This window comes from Myodes glareolus, chromosome 26 (genome assembly GCF_982192425.1).
Source record: "Myodes glareolus chromosome 26, mMyoGla1.1, whole genome shotgun sequence".
NCBI lineage: Eukaryota > Metazoa > Chordata > Mammalia > Rodentia > Cricetidae > Myodes > Myodes glareolus.
The window spans coordinates 37,587,384-37,602,693 of NC_142051.1; the positions used below are offsets into that span (position 1 = coordinate 37,587,384).

The 15,310-nt window shown below is 41.9% G+C and overlaps 1 long non-coding RNA gene across 4 annotated transcripts in view; it reads left to right on the top strand.

Moving 5' to 3' along the window:
• Positions 1-14,988, top strand: part of LOC125389990 (uncharacterized) — a 60,725-nt gene extending 45,737 nt beyond the window's left edge. For 2 of the 4 annotated variants that reach the window (XR_015736751.1, XR_015736750.1), the window contains 4 exons: positions 2,537-2,750; positions 10,444-10,606; positions 10,713-10,956; positions 14,719-14,988. This is a non-coding gene — a long non-coding RNA (uncharacterized LOC125389990). The remainder of the gene's footprint in view (positions 1-2,536; positions 2,751-10,443; positions 10,607-10,712; positions 10,957-14,718) is intronic. The other 2 variants (XR_015736752.1, XR_015736753.1) reach the window with 1 other exon arrangement.
• Positions 14,989-15,310: the final 322 nt, after the last annotated feature.

The following is a 15,310-nucleotide window of genomic DNA, read 5'->3' on the forward strand; positions in this document are numbered from 1 at the left end:
GATAAGGTATAAGGAGGGAAATGTGGAGTGGTGGTTTGGGCGAAACTGAGGGATAGTGGGAGTGAATCTGATCAGAACACGTCTAGATATACGAAATTCTCCAAGGATAGATACATAATAAAAATAAAAAATCATGACTTATTCCAAAGTCAGGGAGATGTGGTTCTGTTTCCCTCCAGTACTTTTACAGCTTCGGGTCCTACGCTTAGGAATTTAATCCACTTAGCATTTCTGTATGCAACGAAATAGGCTCAATTTCATCTTCCTGCACCTAGATGCCCAATTGCCCCAGCATCATATTTTAAAGAAGCAATCTTCTCACAATGTGTATTTTTGGCATGTTTGTTGAGGATCAATTGACTGTTAAAAGTGTTAGTTTATTTCGGGGCTTTCTAGTATGTTCCATTGGCTTAAATGTCTGTTTTTATGGCAGCCCCATGCTGTGTTGATTGCTATAGCTTTGTATATTTTGAAGTTAGGGAACCTGATGCTTCCAATAGCTTTATTCTTCTTAATGTAGGGTTTTTTCCCCCTACTACATCATAAATCTTAAGCTTTTTTTTTTCTATTTTGGTGGAAACATGATAATTTTGATAGGAATTTTTATTGAATCTGTAGATTACCTTGGGCGATATGTGCATTCTAATAACATGAGTCTATGGACATGAAAAATCTGATGCTTCCCTTCAGTTTCTTTTGCTATTTTGTAGGTTTCATTGCACAAGTCTTTATATATACCTATACACATATCTATAAAACATGTTTCCTCGGTCCCTTATTAATGAGATTAGTTTTGTGGTTTCTTCTTTAGATAACCTGTTACTAGCATTCATAGGGCGTGTGAGCCTAAGTGTCTAGCAGCAGTTCCCAAATGTGAACGGCATGAGACCAGAGTGTGTAGAAGAATCAGAGACATATACTAAGGCTGACTTTCCGCTATCCGTAGAATCTTGATATTTGCCAGTGTATGTCTCCTTTCCCCTTCCATATGTCAGGAGGCCAAGACTCTCCTTTGTGAAGCTGTCACCATCCATCGGAGGCTCCAAATTGATGGCAAAGTGAGAAAGCCAAATGATATTTTGGTGGAAATGCCCTTTCTTGGGGTTCCAAGTGCTCTATTGATGCCTTTAATGATTAAAATCAATACCCTGGCATGGTAGTACAGTCCTATGACCCTAAAGCTGAAGATTTCAAGGACAGCATGGGTTACATAGAGAACTCCAGACCAGTCTTGGATATACAGTGAGACACCTTGTCTCAAAACCAAATCAACAAATCAAAATAATGCATTGCAGTTGAAATACGGATCCACTGCGTTTCAACTATGCACCATGATTCTTGCTCGACGGACTTACCTGTGTCCCTTGATTTAGGTAAAGCATGGTTAGTGAATCCTTAATTCTTTCTATTGCACTGTATTGGAGAGTCCTACACTTCTGCCAGTTGTAACAAAGTTCAGTTTAGAAGTCATCTTCTTGGTTCCACGGGATAAATTTTAGCTTTGTGATCTTTATTTTCTTTACTTCTTTTTTGAGGGGGAAGTAGATTTGTATACTGTCATGTCATGATGAATCCATTGTCTTTCATGGTATCTTTCCTTAATGTCATTAAATACATGCAAGTTAAGGTGGGATGGCATTTGGCTTGCTAAGCTCTTAAATCACAAAGCGTGGCATCTTCATCACCTGCTGAAGAAGGTAGAGAGAGCTATGGCGCCTAAGTACACCTGACATCAAAGCCTTTCTGATGTGTAAAGCTTACCACTGTCTTATAAAAGGGACGACTGGGCTCGTTGTGTTAACCCATCTTTCCCTAAGTGAGCTCCAGCTGATTTGAAAATGGGACTGGGCACAAAGACCATGGTCCGCTGCCATGCCAGCCTATACCGTGCTACTGTCTCAGAAGTAACATCTATTAAAGATATAAAAAAGAATTAGCTTGAGCTCATGGACCATTGCCAATAAAAACACAGACTGTTATTCCATTTTCAAGCTAGGCTCCCCTGTCCTCTTGGTAACAGAATCACAAATTCCAGCGTTTGGTATGCCATTGAGAAACCTGGGGAAAGGCAGGGAAGAGAAGGGGGTTGAATATATATATATATATATATATATATATATATATATATATATATATATATATATGATTTACGTCTCAGTACCTGATAGGTTGTAAAGGAAGTAAATGGAAGATATTTGGCTCTGTTTCTATTCACTGAAGATAAGGGTGGGGAATGCCGGTGAAAGGGTAAGTAGAGAGCATTCATATGGTGATAATGGCCAAATAAAGCCAAGGAATCAGAGTTCAGAGCTGGGAGTCACACCCCCATCTCCCTGGTCATTACACCCATCAGGGAATGAGAAAGTTCATTTTGGCTTTCAAGCTAGAGTTGTCACGCAAGAAGAATACGGTAATGTCGTGTCTTCTCATCCCTTTCTTTTGGGGCTAAGCATTTGAGTTTTCTGCTGTTTGTTATTTCAAAGGCATCTATATGCTAATCCATTTTATGCTAATTATTTTCATGGTTGCCCCTCAGGTTATGCTTCGCATCACCCACCAGGGAGGATCATCTCTCATGAAAACTTTCAAATTTGATTTTGAAAATTTATTCAGAAAAATTTAAGCCACGCTCTTTTTTTCCCCAACACAAGAAATAATATGCTCTGGAGAACCCGCTAATTCACAGAAAATGGACTGGGATAACATTCGGGTTCTCATCCTACCACAGTCCCCTTGAGAAGGACGGCCAGGTACACAAAGCATTTAACATTCTGACATTGAGGTAATGGAAGTATGATTAAAATAGAAATCTAATAAGATGCTTTGAGAAACCACTAAATTACTCTGTGTGGTCCAGGAAGGAGGAAAGGGCTGGTTTTATCTCTCTGCCATGCCTGGGATGTGTTACTGTTTCTCTTGTTATAGTATGGTGTTTTAATTGTGTGCCATCTTTTTTTTTTAGCATTATTTCTAAATAGTTAATTGTAATAATGTTGATGCCTGCATTTGAGACTGTGCACACAGGAAGGACTAGGAAAAGTAGAAATAAATAAATAAATAAATAAATAAATAAAAGCAGGACAAAGGCTCCTGCAATAAGCTAACTTGATGTTTCTTCCAGTACTTTTATGATGGAGATTTTTCTCTGTGAAATTGTCATTTGTTTTAAGAGCAAATTGCTATTTGAAAAAGAAATTATTCAATTAGCCTGTCTTTATAACATTTTTCAGGACGTTCCTCCTTTGAAGATTAATAGGCTTGATACATAATTCCTCGACAAAACGTATCGAATGTAGACAATTTGGGATAGTGCTTTACATTCCTTCCTGGGTGGAAATTGGACTCGTTTTGTTTCCAAGCACTTTGGGAGGACCAGAATGTTCTAGTACACTCTCCACATTGTTCCTAGTCTTGTTCTGTACTGGAGAAAAGCAATGAGCCTGAAATACTACAGGGAAGAGGGGGTAGCCATCCTGCAGATTCAAGTTCATACTGTGATCAGCCTCTTCTTCATCTGTTTCTCTCTGCACCTTCCAGCAGCTGTGCCTGAACGCCTTTCTGTATTTTACCTGCTCCTACTCTGAGTCCTTACTGGTAACAGCGTTTTGCCCAAACTGCAACCCATCTGTTGGAATATCTTCTACTGAATGGCTTATTTTAATGGCCCTTGAGTTCCAAGACACCTTTGTTCAGTAGGAACGTGTCTTTTCAGGCTTTGGGGAACAAAGGTTCTAGAAAGGGACCTGATACCTTAAGGAAGCTCTCTTCAAATGGAGTACAGAGAGAGGAAACCAACAAAAGGCAGGTGAAGAAAGCTACAGGAACATTTGCCAGACAGCCAAGCAATATTCCCACATTTTTAGCCATAATCTCTTTAAACAAGATGAACCATTGCTGGGGCTATGCTAGTAAATCAGCTGTAACAAATGTTTCTCCAGCAATGATAAAATAGTATTCTGTTGAGATCTGACAATGTATAATGCATTTTGCTCCAGTCAAAGACCTGTATTATTTAATGTGGTAAACTCAGGTGACCCGTCATTGTTATCATTTTACTCCACCTACTTACCCATGACGATCACAAAATAGCTGCACATTTCCCCTTGAAAGTTGGGACTCAAGAATGATTTATTAAACTACCACAGTAGCCCGAATACAGCTCAAGTGAATAAGTACTTTCTTCTCATTGCCTTGCTTTTTTTCAGTGAATAACTCAAACATAACCCAAATAAGAACAATCTGTGTGTCATTAGGCACCAGCATTTAGCAGCTGCTGCTTCTGAAGCATGAACCACACACCCTGATTAAGAAGGCTGCTAGGAGTGTATGTACTCCTTGTGAGCTGAGTTCCACAAGCACAGGAAAGAGAGAGAGCTACACAGTTTGTCTACAATTGCCGGAGTTGGGGTAAAGTTTCAGAGGCCCCGGCTTTCACTCCCTGAGAGCAGTAAAGTTGGCTCATCCCACTCCTCAGGGTGTGCAGTGTGCAGTGTCACTGGAGACTAGCCTTCCTGGCTCTGCTGTGCCTGTGGAACAGAGTTTGAAGCTTCGAGCTTTGAAAGAAATAAACAAGCCTTGGTCTGAGTCCTAGCTTGAATACCCACACATGTTCAAATCTCCTGGCCTCCCTCAGTCCTATTCTTGAGTTCAGTTTACTGAAATTATCTGTGAGAATTCAATAGGACTTGGACAATGTGTTTTTTGAATGCTCCCCACAGTAAATGCTCAACTAATAGACAATACTATTAAATATTATCTTCTGTTATCATTGCTATTTTCATATGAATGACTTGCTCTTTTGCTATTAATGATATTCACAGGTAAAAGACTTGGGCTTTTCTCTAGTAATATTAACAGTACAAGGAGATGAATACTAAACACTTTCTTTTGCAAGTAAAATGGTAAAAATATAGGAAGCGTCTTGGGTTAAACGTGATCTAGTGGAGGCCTATATCACAAAGGTCTAGTATGACTTATGAACTTTATTGAACATAAGGTGGAAATTTAAAAATGTCACCAAATTGTGTTGTTTCTCTCTAACCAATACCAAATATTCAGGTGATCCTGAAAGAAAGGCAATTACAAGCAAGAACTTCCTGCCCTGGCTGCCAAGCATCCAGATGTCCAACTAATGAGCTTGCTTCATCCCTTTGTGAAGGGCCCTTGACATTATGCAAAGCCGCCTTGCGATTGGCCCCCTTCGTTGCTGGTTGTGGTGGTCTGTGGATAACAGGGCTAGAGAACTAATGGATCAACATGAAGGCTGTCCATAGGAAAAGACGCCCTGCTGGTTGAAAGGCTCTAGTGAGCTGCCAAGATACCCCCGTGGGTCCAGAACATCTTAGGAGAGCCTGCAGACAGGTCTCAGGGCCATTAAAAAGTTTATCTCTGCTTCTAAATAAGAGTAAACAGGATTGGGTTCACTTCCCCACAGAAAGGGAAGTCAGATGCTAATTAAAACGTTGCAGAGCTGTAAAGGATCATGGCATTCTGTACTGAAAAGTCAGCTTCAACTTCTAATTGGATGCCCGCAAAAAAGGAAAGGCAGAAAAGGAAAAATTAAAAAAGATCCACAAATATATTCACCAACAAAGGTTCTTATTGTACACCAGTCTCGTTTTCCCTTTGTCTTGGGGAAGATTTTAATGACAGTCGAATCTTTAGTAGAATAGTCTCTTCAATGGAGATTGGTTGTGCTTTGTTCCATTTCACTCTCTCCCGTGGGTGTCCTGCTTCCCCGCAACCGCCCTCCAAATATATAGCGGCAGAAAGCTGGTGCTCGCATGCTGTTGCACATCCTGGCATTTCGTCTTAATCATTTCCCCGAAGTAAACATAGGTTTCCCTGTGCTTAGCATACAGTAGACGTGAACTAAATAGCAATTACCAGGAAATAGCCACAGTCGAGTTACACTGGTGCCTCCCTGTGCTGCCCTTCTATTTCATCAGCCTGCAGAGGGAAGATGGAGAGATTTCCCTTCAAATGGGCAAGACTTCGAATTTTTCACAGTCACAAGCCAGAGAACCAAGTCAGAGAGGTTTTCATTTGTAAGATTGCCTTTCTCTTATCTGCTGGTCGTGTCTCCCAGACTGTCTGTCCGTCTCTAGAAAGCAAAGTCAATAAAAATGATTAGAGTTGGCATCTCACGCCCATACACCCTTAAAGCATGAAGCAGTGGTGTGCGGGAAATATTTTTCTGACCTTTTCAAATTGCATCCAACTGTCTCGGGAATTTCTCAGGGACTCGAGGTAATAAGGTTCAATCCGTTTTACCATCTGCCTTCAAATTTAGTTCCTCCGGAGCTCCGACGCTGGAACTTATCTATTCCTTACATCCTGACCCTGGCGTCCAGTCTGTATAGAAATCCATGCATCTCATCTTTTTCCCACTCCATCTCAGTTTTTTATCTTTTTTACCACAATATGGAATCTACAACCATGTCAGTTTTCCACGTACTGCCCCCTTTCAAAACCCAAATGTTAACCTGAGACGAATTTGATTATGTGGTCCTTTGAGAAGCCCTTGTTGAATTTAATTAGCTTTTAAATTTCATTCTCTCTTAAATCTCAGGTTTTTACCTGTGTGATTTGTTGCCTCAGTGGGCTTTATAAAAAACTTTTTCAACTTAACTACACTGTGGGCACTCTAAAAAAAACACAAAGGAAGCAAACACGTGGGAGTTTCTTTTGTTCTGAATCGATTTTTGCTTTTCTTCCGTGAGTCCGAATGGAAAGGACAAGCTCTCTGGCAAGGAAGGGAATTATCCAAGTGTGACATGTTAAAAGGCTGCTGAGTGGTCCCATTCTTCACTCTTCTCCTTAAAGGAGAACAGAAGACAGAAGCTGGGGACAGATGTGGGGTTTTTTTTGGACCTCTTGAAAGCTCCTGGTGTCCAGAAGCCTTGACAAGAAGTCAAAGATCTTCGGAGGCTTTCAGACTCACCGCTTCTCAGACAGCATGTGCCTCTGGAGTTGTAGGACATTCCCGATCCAACAGCTCACTCTGTTCCGTCACCCCATCCCTTGTCCCTTCTTGCTTTCTGTAGAGAGTAGACGCTTGGCTAGAATGATCTGTGGCGCCCAGAGCCTCTTTCTGTCTTGGGAGGTGAGTCCATGGACCAACGGCCACCAGGAGGAGTTCAGCTTTTTCAAGTTGCCCATCTTAGAGTCTCTCCTTTCTTGTATAGTGGTTTGTTGAATTTGATGACTTTAGTCATGACTTTAGAAGATGAGTTTATGAAAATCTATGACTTCATAAAGGTGTGATGATTCCAGACAATCCTATTTAGAAAGCAGACTTCGGGGAAGGGGAGGAAGGGATCTGTCTTTATATTTCCAGCAGTGGGTCTTGTTCTTCAAAAACTAGACCACATGTATTTATACCAAAGTTCATCATCCAATTATTCATATTATGGCTTTCTTTTCCATTTAAAACAATGACTAATTTGGGGGAGAAGCATAAAATAAAAATGTTGTCTTCAGAGTGTGTTTAAGTGAAAGCTGCTATTTTGCCATTTGGAACTGAATTCATCTTAGTAGCGGCGTTCAATGTCTTTTGACAACCTGGACACGGTCAGCTGGCACTTCAGAAGAGATGACATGAAAAAGGAGGATGGCACCTTTCAAAATTCATATTCACCCACTATTTGAAGTAAGGCTAGTGTCTTATCACCAGTTGGAGAGTGAAGGTTTTCACATGTAGTCAAAGCAGGTTGATTTCTGGAGGGGAGCTAACGCACACCTGAAGAGTGTGAATGTAGGTGTGCATGCGTGTTTCTGTGTGTATAGGTGTGTGTAGCCATGTGGGAGGCATGCACACCACACTGAATTGGGGGAGGAAAAGCAGCAATGACACAGCTCAGAGAATCCTTTATCTCCCCATGGATGCTTCCCCTTCAATCACTGGAAACTTGGCTGTGTCTTATCTATGGGAACACAGAGTGCAGGTCACTCTACTGAGTCATGCCTCTGTCTCATTCCTAAGACATCATTCGTTTCTATCTTCAATCTTCAGGACCCATAAATAAAATGAAGTCACTAGGTACACTTGCCACTGAAACTGGGAAGTGTTTGGAATCGATCAGATTTAAAGCGGGGTGAATTTGTACTGTGTTCGTCTACTTGACTGGATGTCCTTAGGAATGCTGGGAAATAAAAGGAACTTTTAGAGGAAGAGGCACAAAGGGGAAAAGAAGCCTAAATAACAATGTCTACCCAGGGTAAAGGGGGCAGGAATGTGGAAAACAATTTGAAGCAAGAGTGTGCTCAGGCATTATCTATCTATCTGTCTATCAATCCATCCATCATCTAGCCATCCATCCATCCATCCATCCATCCATCCATTTATCCATCATCGATATCTATCTATCTATCTATCTATCTATCTATCTATCTATCTATCTATCTATCATCTATCTATCTATCGTGCACAACTGTTTCTATTTGAATAACGTTTGCCTATCAGGATATCTAGGAATATTGCATTCGTTCAAACATACAACTGAGAATTTGTTTTCTATTTGCCTCCAACATCTCTGTAACAAAAACAAACACTCTTTATTGCAAAGCCAGGCTTATTACTGTGCTGTCTGCTCAATGGAAATATCGACACTCAGGGATTCAATTTTCCTATTATGACAATGTCTAATATGCTCCACGATGTGGCTCAGGGACAGGGCTCCATTATTTATCAGGGTGAACTGGGGCTCTTTGGGTTGCCACGGCATCACTTAGGCTTATCAGCCAGGGTGGGCAAGTGCCCAGCACATTGTGTGTTCCCAGGCATATCAGATGGAAACCTGATTCAAATTTAATCAGAGTGGCTGGATCTTGAAGGCTGTCACCAACCCTCACTGCACACACATTCTCTTCCTAAAGAGAGTGCTTGGAAAATCCAGTCACCATTTCTCTGGAAACAAATACAGCCCTTCTAAAACAATGTCAGATCTACAGAGAAAGAGCCAGCATGGCTTTAAATGCAAATGTAGAATTTGAAAGTGTCTCTCTCCCTCACTTGTTCCCTCCTTCTCTCTCCCCTTGGGTCTGGGGTCTCTTAAATATGCATGCAGTCTCAGTCCAGGGTTCAGGAAAGACTGTACACTTTGCACAAGATCCCCATTGACTGCCACTATCAACCTTCCTGGACACACACTCAAAATAATGGGAGCAAACAGGAATAAATCAACTCTCAAACTGCCTGTCACACCCAGCTCTTCCTCAGCCCTTTGCTTGCTGACAACACGGCTCAGCCTGTGGTTTCAGAGCGGCACACCTGCCCGTGTGCTGTGATCGGCTGGTAATCTCCTCTTGCTGTCAGGCTGCAGCAGTATTTATTTTGCCTTAATTGGAACCCCACTGTCACCCTGTGGGATCCTCCCCTTTGGCAAGGCAATATATCCCTATAGACCGAGAGCACTTCTGCCATGGTTGGGTGTAATATTATATTCAGAAATAGCAGCTTTGGAATCAGAATTTAACCAGAACCTAGGTTAATAGAGTTTCTTGGTGTTTCTATTTTGGGTTTGGTTTTGGTGATAGTATTAGGAACTCACGATTTTTTTGTTTCTCAATGTTTATCTTCGAGGTTGAAACAGCGCAGTGAAGGCTCAAGTTGATCATGTTGCCAGAGTTTCTCCTGCTTTAGCTCATTAATCCATTGCTTGGGTCAGAAACATGAGAATAGCGGTCATCATGCCCAGTTATCACCCACCTTAAACTAGGAAGCAATCCACACAGATATGGGGTCGGACCTCTGTGCAGAAATAGCTCTCCTAGGTGTACGCCTTTCCCCTCTCGCTTTCTACACGAGCCAACATGGCAAGATGGCTGCAAAGTCTTACTTTTATTACAATTAAATGAGTTCAAATTTGCAACTCGAGTCTGTTGCTCTTAACTTTGGGTGTCAAAACAAGGTTTGCTTCCTTGGTCTCCGCGGACGGCCCATTGTGGACGTTGGGTTTCAGCACAACTGCTTTTCTCTTGTGCTAATTTTATTTTCGTCATTAAAGTTCATGAAGACTTAGTCATCAGCCCTCTAATTTTCCAGGAAAAAAAAAATGTTGATGTATTGAACTGGCTACAGCAAACGAAGATCAATCTGACAGTGTAGGCTAATAGAGGAGAACAAAACACATCCATAATTAGGAGAGAAAGGACGTTCCTTGTTCCTTCCAGTTCATAATAGAAAGCCCCTTGCCAAAGTGTCTTGGAAAATAATGCATTCAGCCTGAGCCGAATTACCGCCTAGCACATTCTATTTGTCTGTAGCTTAAAAAGCAGCTGCGGTTTTTGTAAGAAGCGATGAATGTGGCATTCCTCCTTATAGGTAGAGGAGAAAGAGCACCCCTTGTTTTGTAATAAGGGGATTTTCAATTTGAAAGAGAGAGCGAGCCTGTTGTGTGAAGTAGGGTTGTTACAGCCACTGTATTCTCTCTCACACACCAGGAGGCTAATAATGAAGGGGCCAGGGAAGGAGGCCAATACTACAAGGGTTATCTCACCACCTCAGATGCTGGATAAGTTGGAGGAGGCAGACTCGCTTCTGGATGACATTCAGAAAGACTGGAGCGATTATTTGGAAGAGAAACCCCTGCCTCTGTTTTCAAAGGTAAACAGTTTGTTTCATCTCTCAGTCACATGTTTCTGTACAAATATATGTCTCTATAAAGGTATCTATAAAGCCTGCCTGTAAAAATAACACACAATCTTTTCAGGTACGTGAATATTGTCGAGACCTGCTTGTCGAAAGGTCCCGTCCTTAGAATCCTGCCTTAGACAAAGGACGCACTCGGAGCCTCACCACACCTAAAAGCACGTTTTGAAGGATCTGCCAAGCTCACTTTTAATCATGTGAAAGAAATTACCCACACGGAGGCTGCAGAAAATGAGAAAGTAGAGTTCGTGCCGTGATTAATTCCAGCGAGTGCCAAGGGGCTAGTTGAGGAATGGCGTCATGAGGTGAATATCTGTAGCTTGTACTTAGGGTTTGGTTAGTGTGTAATCATTTTCTCTTTCAGGAGCGAATACGATCCTAAGTGTATTTCCCATCCAAGCAACACTCGGGGCGTTTGTGAGGATGCTGACAGATTTAATATCGGCCTCGTCCTTGCTGTTATTTATGATGACCAATGTTACATTTATAAATATGCAAAGATCAATTTAGGTGGCCAGGCTCTCTGAGCCCCATGTCTGTCCCCAGCCATCTGTCTCCATGTGCAGTGCTGTGCTGTGTGGCATGCCCAATAATTTACGTCTCTGTGTATATATGTGTTCTTGTTCTTGTCTCTGCTCTGTTGTGAGTGTGCGTTGGGAGAATTAGACAAATGATAGGATCCCAAAAGATGAGACCCAAGACTTTCATTTGACTTTTGGGAAAAGTATATGTATTACAAAAAGTATCCCATCGTTTACAAGACATACCAAGAAGGAGGGCACCAATTGGGTAGGAGTTATCAGGTGATCGAACAACCAGGATTCAAATTGAACATCACTTTCAGTGTCAAATTAGTTTGAAGCCTCCTTCTCCTTGATGATGGCTGCTTTAACCCCTTGATGTTTATTTGTTAAAAACAAAAAATCCCTGACTTCATTCCCAGGACATTGCAGCTCTTCTTGGTTGCATTTTTCTAAAGATTAGATCCAAGAAAAATACTAATTTACTATACAAAGACTGTCATTACTTTCATGATTATCCCCCACACACCAAATATGTCATTTCTTTGTGGGTCAAATTAATGTTTCATCAAGTAAGTGAACAAATAAATCATAGCATTTTTTTTCTTCTTTTAAGGCTAATTTTGGTAGGGAGCAGGGACAGGGACAGGCCAGGGTCTTTGTGAGTCCCAGGGAAAGAATGCAGCAAAGACCACGTTGGTCTCCGTCTTTGTTTGCCCACACAAGCAAGTCCCAGGATCGCCATGCCAACCTTAAGCAATTTTGGCTCCCAGCAATCCTGTGCCCCTGAGTCTTTCAAACTACCCCCTCTATCCTGCTGCAGAGAGCCAAGGCAAAGGCGTGTAGAAAGAATGCATTAGCTGAGAGAATGCCAGGCTGTGTTCCCACTGATATATGTGTTTGGTGCCACAATTTAAATCACACTTGGGTCCAAGATTAGATGATCCCCTTTGTGGAGTGTGGGGGTTCCTGATGAAAGGGAAGGTATTAAAGTGGCAAAGAAAAGGGGTTGTTCTTCCGTGTGCTTCCAAAAAGGACAAGGCAGGGCTCTCTGGTACCTTCTGTAAGAGAACAAGAGGCCCAGTAGAGAAGATGAGTCAGCTGGTGGGTGTTGGAGAGTGGAGCCACCTGGGAGTGGAGAGCAGCAGAGAGATAGCCAGCTGGGGAAGGAGGTAGACCTCAAGCCCAGAGGTAGAGGTGGAGGCAGGTGAACAGCTGTGTTTATTTGAAGACGTATCATTTAACCCTCACCTAAAAACAAATTGGAGAGGCTTGGGAGTGCATTAATCTGGACCCAATTAGCATGTCTTTCTCCTTCCAAAAGTGCAACCTGAGATTAATGAACATCAACCAGAGTTTCAGAGGCGGCACGTAAATCATTTGCATGTTCGTGCATGATAATTGAATTTATGTACGCACTTCCTTTCATTTAACTCTTCCCAGGCTCCTTGCGATTCATAGAAACCAAGACTTCATTATAGTGATTTCTAGGTAGAAATAGCTTGAGTTGCATTTTACCCCTAAGGGAAAAAACTTAAGTGCTTAGTAGTCGAATTCCAACAGCACATTGGAATGCTGCTGCTTCTGGAGTTGGTAGATAGGCACCTCAGATATATTTTGAAAGGCTAGAACAATATGGAAAATTCAAACATCAAGCTTTCAGGGCTTTGGGTTCAGCCACGCGTAAGTCTCTTTATAATACCGGGAACAAAGCCACTTAAATGCAGCGCGAGAAATGTTCTTGGAGTTTGGATTTCTGTGACTTGGATCACTGAGCTACTTCAGCACCCAGCATTGTTTCTGGCTTAGTTGGAAACTTGTCTCCATAGAGAAGGGTGGGGATGCCCTCAACCTCTGTGAATGGCTAGTAGCCCTTGTAGACCCTTGATGCTATGAGTTTGGTCCTTCCTTCCTTCCTTCCTTCCTTCCTTCCTTCCTTCCTTCCTTCCTTTCCTCCCTCCCTCTCTCCCTCTCTCCTTCCCTTCCTTCCTCCCTCCCTCCCTCCCTCCCTCCCTCTCTTCCTTCCTTCCTTCCCTCCTCCTCTCCCCCTCCCTCCATCCCCCTTTTCTTTCTTTTTTTTCTTTCTTTTCTTTTCTATTTTTTTTTAATTTTTGTGTCTAGATAGCTTACTGATGACACAGCACATACAGGTCTTAGGGATCTTCCTTTCCGCTTGGCACCACACAAAACATCTGACCACAGGCAGTGAGTGTGTAAGAAAGCATCCCGTGGAAGGAAGGAGAAGCAGGAGGTTTGAAATAATTCTCCTGGCTTCAGTTTGTACAGTGATTTGTCTGTCTTCTGTCTCTCCTTATGTGTTTCCAAGTTCAATGTCCAAGTGATGAGCTTTTCTCCAGGAATTGTCTGCAGCGTCCTTTGTTTCTGATGACCTTCTGTGGTTGAATGTTCCTGAGTGTCTCCTGGTCTTGTTTCTGGTCCTTGTAGCTAAGAATGCCATCGAAGGATACAATCTTGCTCATTTGCGATGTTACAATTTAAGTGTGCTTGTGTCCCTTACAACGCAGCCTAAAATGTTCTCTAATGTAGCATGAAATGATTGGTTGGCTTGGAAAGGGTTGTGAAGTCGTGTGAAGAAAATAAGTTTCACATCCGACCGAGAAAACATTCACTCTAGTGCTTTATGGCTTTTTATTCCTATGTGATTGTAATGAAGTCTCATGTAGGGATGGAAGCCATGAAATACATTGTGAAAACGCATCACCTCAGAAGGGGCCATCATCAGGATAGAGAACGGTAGCCTTGGAGCGTGCTGGAGACGTGAGCTAGTGGACAGCTCTGCTACCCTGTCGGTGTGTTCCTTGAGTGTCTTCATCTTTAGGCGTTGACAGCTGAGGAGTGGATGTGGCAAGAGTTTTTCCATCTTCCTGACCACTGAGTAACATGCACATCTGACTTTGCGCATTTCTGTCTCTCATACATTTGCTCCTCTGTTTTTCCTACTAACGAACATCCTCTGGGAAAATCTTAATAGCCCACTCTCCTTGTAGGCAGCATTCAACCCTTCTGCGACTCTTTTTTTTTCCCCCTGACAACTTTTGAGGCCTTTCTTCTGAAACCAAGAAGAAATAGACAAACCAGATTTGTCCTCTTGGGAATGTGGTCCAGATTTCTCTACTCCCAATCTCCAAAAAATAATTTAAAAAGTGAAAAGGTATACCTCGAATGGGCTAGCTCTATATGTAGATCCAAAGATCCCATGAGAGCCGGCTTCCTTTTACAGGTGTGGTGTAGTGGAGGGACCCTTGAGCCTTTGGAGAAGGGTGGGGTTCTGATATCTTCATCAAGTCAGCTATGTGACTGGGGCATGTGAATTAAACAGTGGGACTCTTTCTATATTTTTAGAAGGGGGTGGGGGTGGGACCAGTCTCATTATCAGGATTAAATGAAATGACAGCTTTATACTATATCTAACCAAGTGTTTGATCTTGACTCTGTTTTAAAAAGCTCATGGAAATATTAGTTTTTCTCCCTTCCTCCCTCCTCCTGTTCCTCTCTCTCCCTGTCCTGTACCCGTTCCTCCTTCAGATGTTAGTCTGTCTAGAACAACACCTGAGGATCTAAGCCGGATGTTTGAGAAAGAAACGACTTCAAGTAAAGACTCCTTTCCCTATGGTTTAATTCCTTACTTTTTACCTGGACTGTATAAGATGCACTGTCAAACTATGCTCAGCCTTTCTGCTCTCTGAGGATTTTGTTTGTTTGTTTGTTTGAACTGCTTAGAATTGACTATTGAACTGCGTATTAATTCTGGATTTTTAAAAGAGAATTCTAATAAAACCTTATTTGTGTTTTTAATCTTTTGTCTCTCTGCTTTTTCTATATGATGAGATAGTGTCCTGCATTTTATAAATCTCTGACTGCTATAAGGGGGCAAATACTTCTTAGAAGGGATTCCCTGACCATGACCCAAGGACTGATTCCCTTATTCCTCATAGCCTGTCAGTGAGTGGGGGAAAATTGCTGCGGTAATTGTAAGTCTGATGATCATTTATCTAGTTATTTAGAATAACTAAAAATTAGAATTTGCAAGGCACTGAAGTCTGTAGAATAATTGTGGGTAAGGAGAAGAACACACATAATGACGCTTTTAAAAATTTCACAGCAATCTACGTGCATT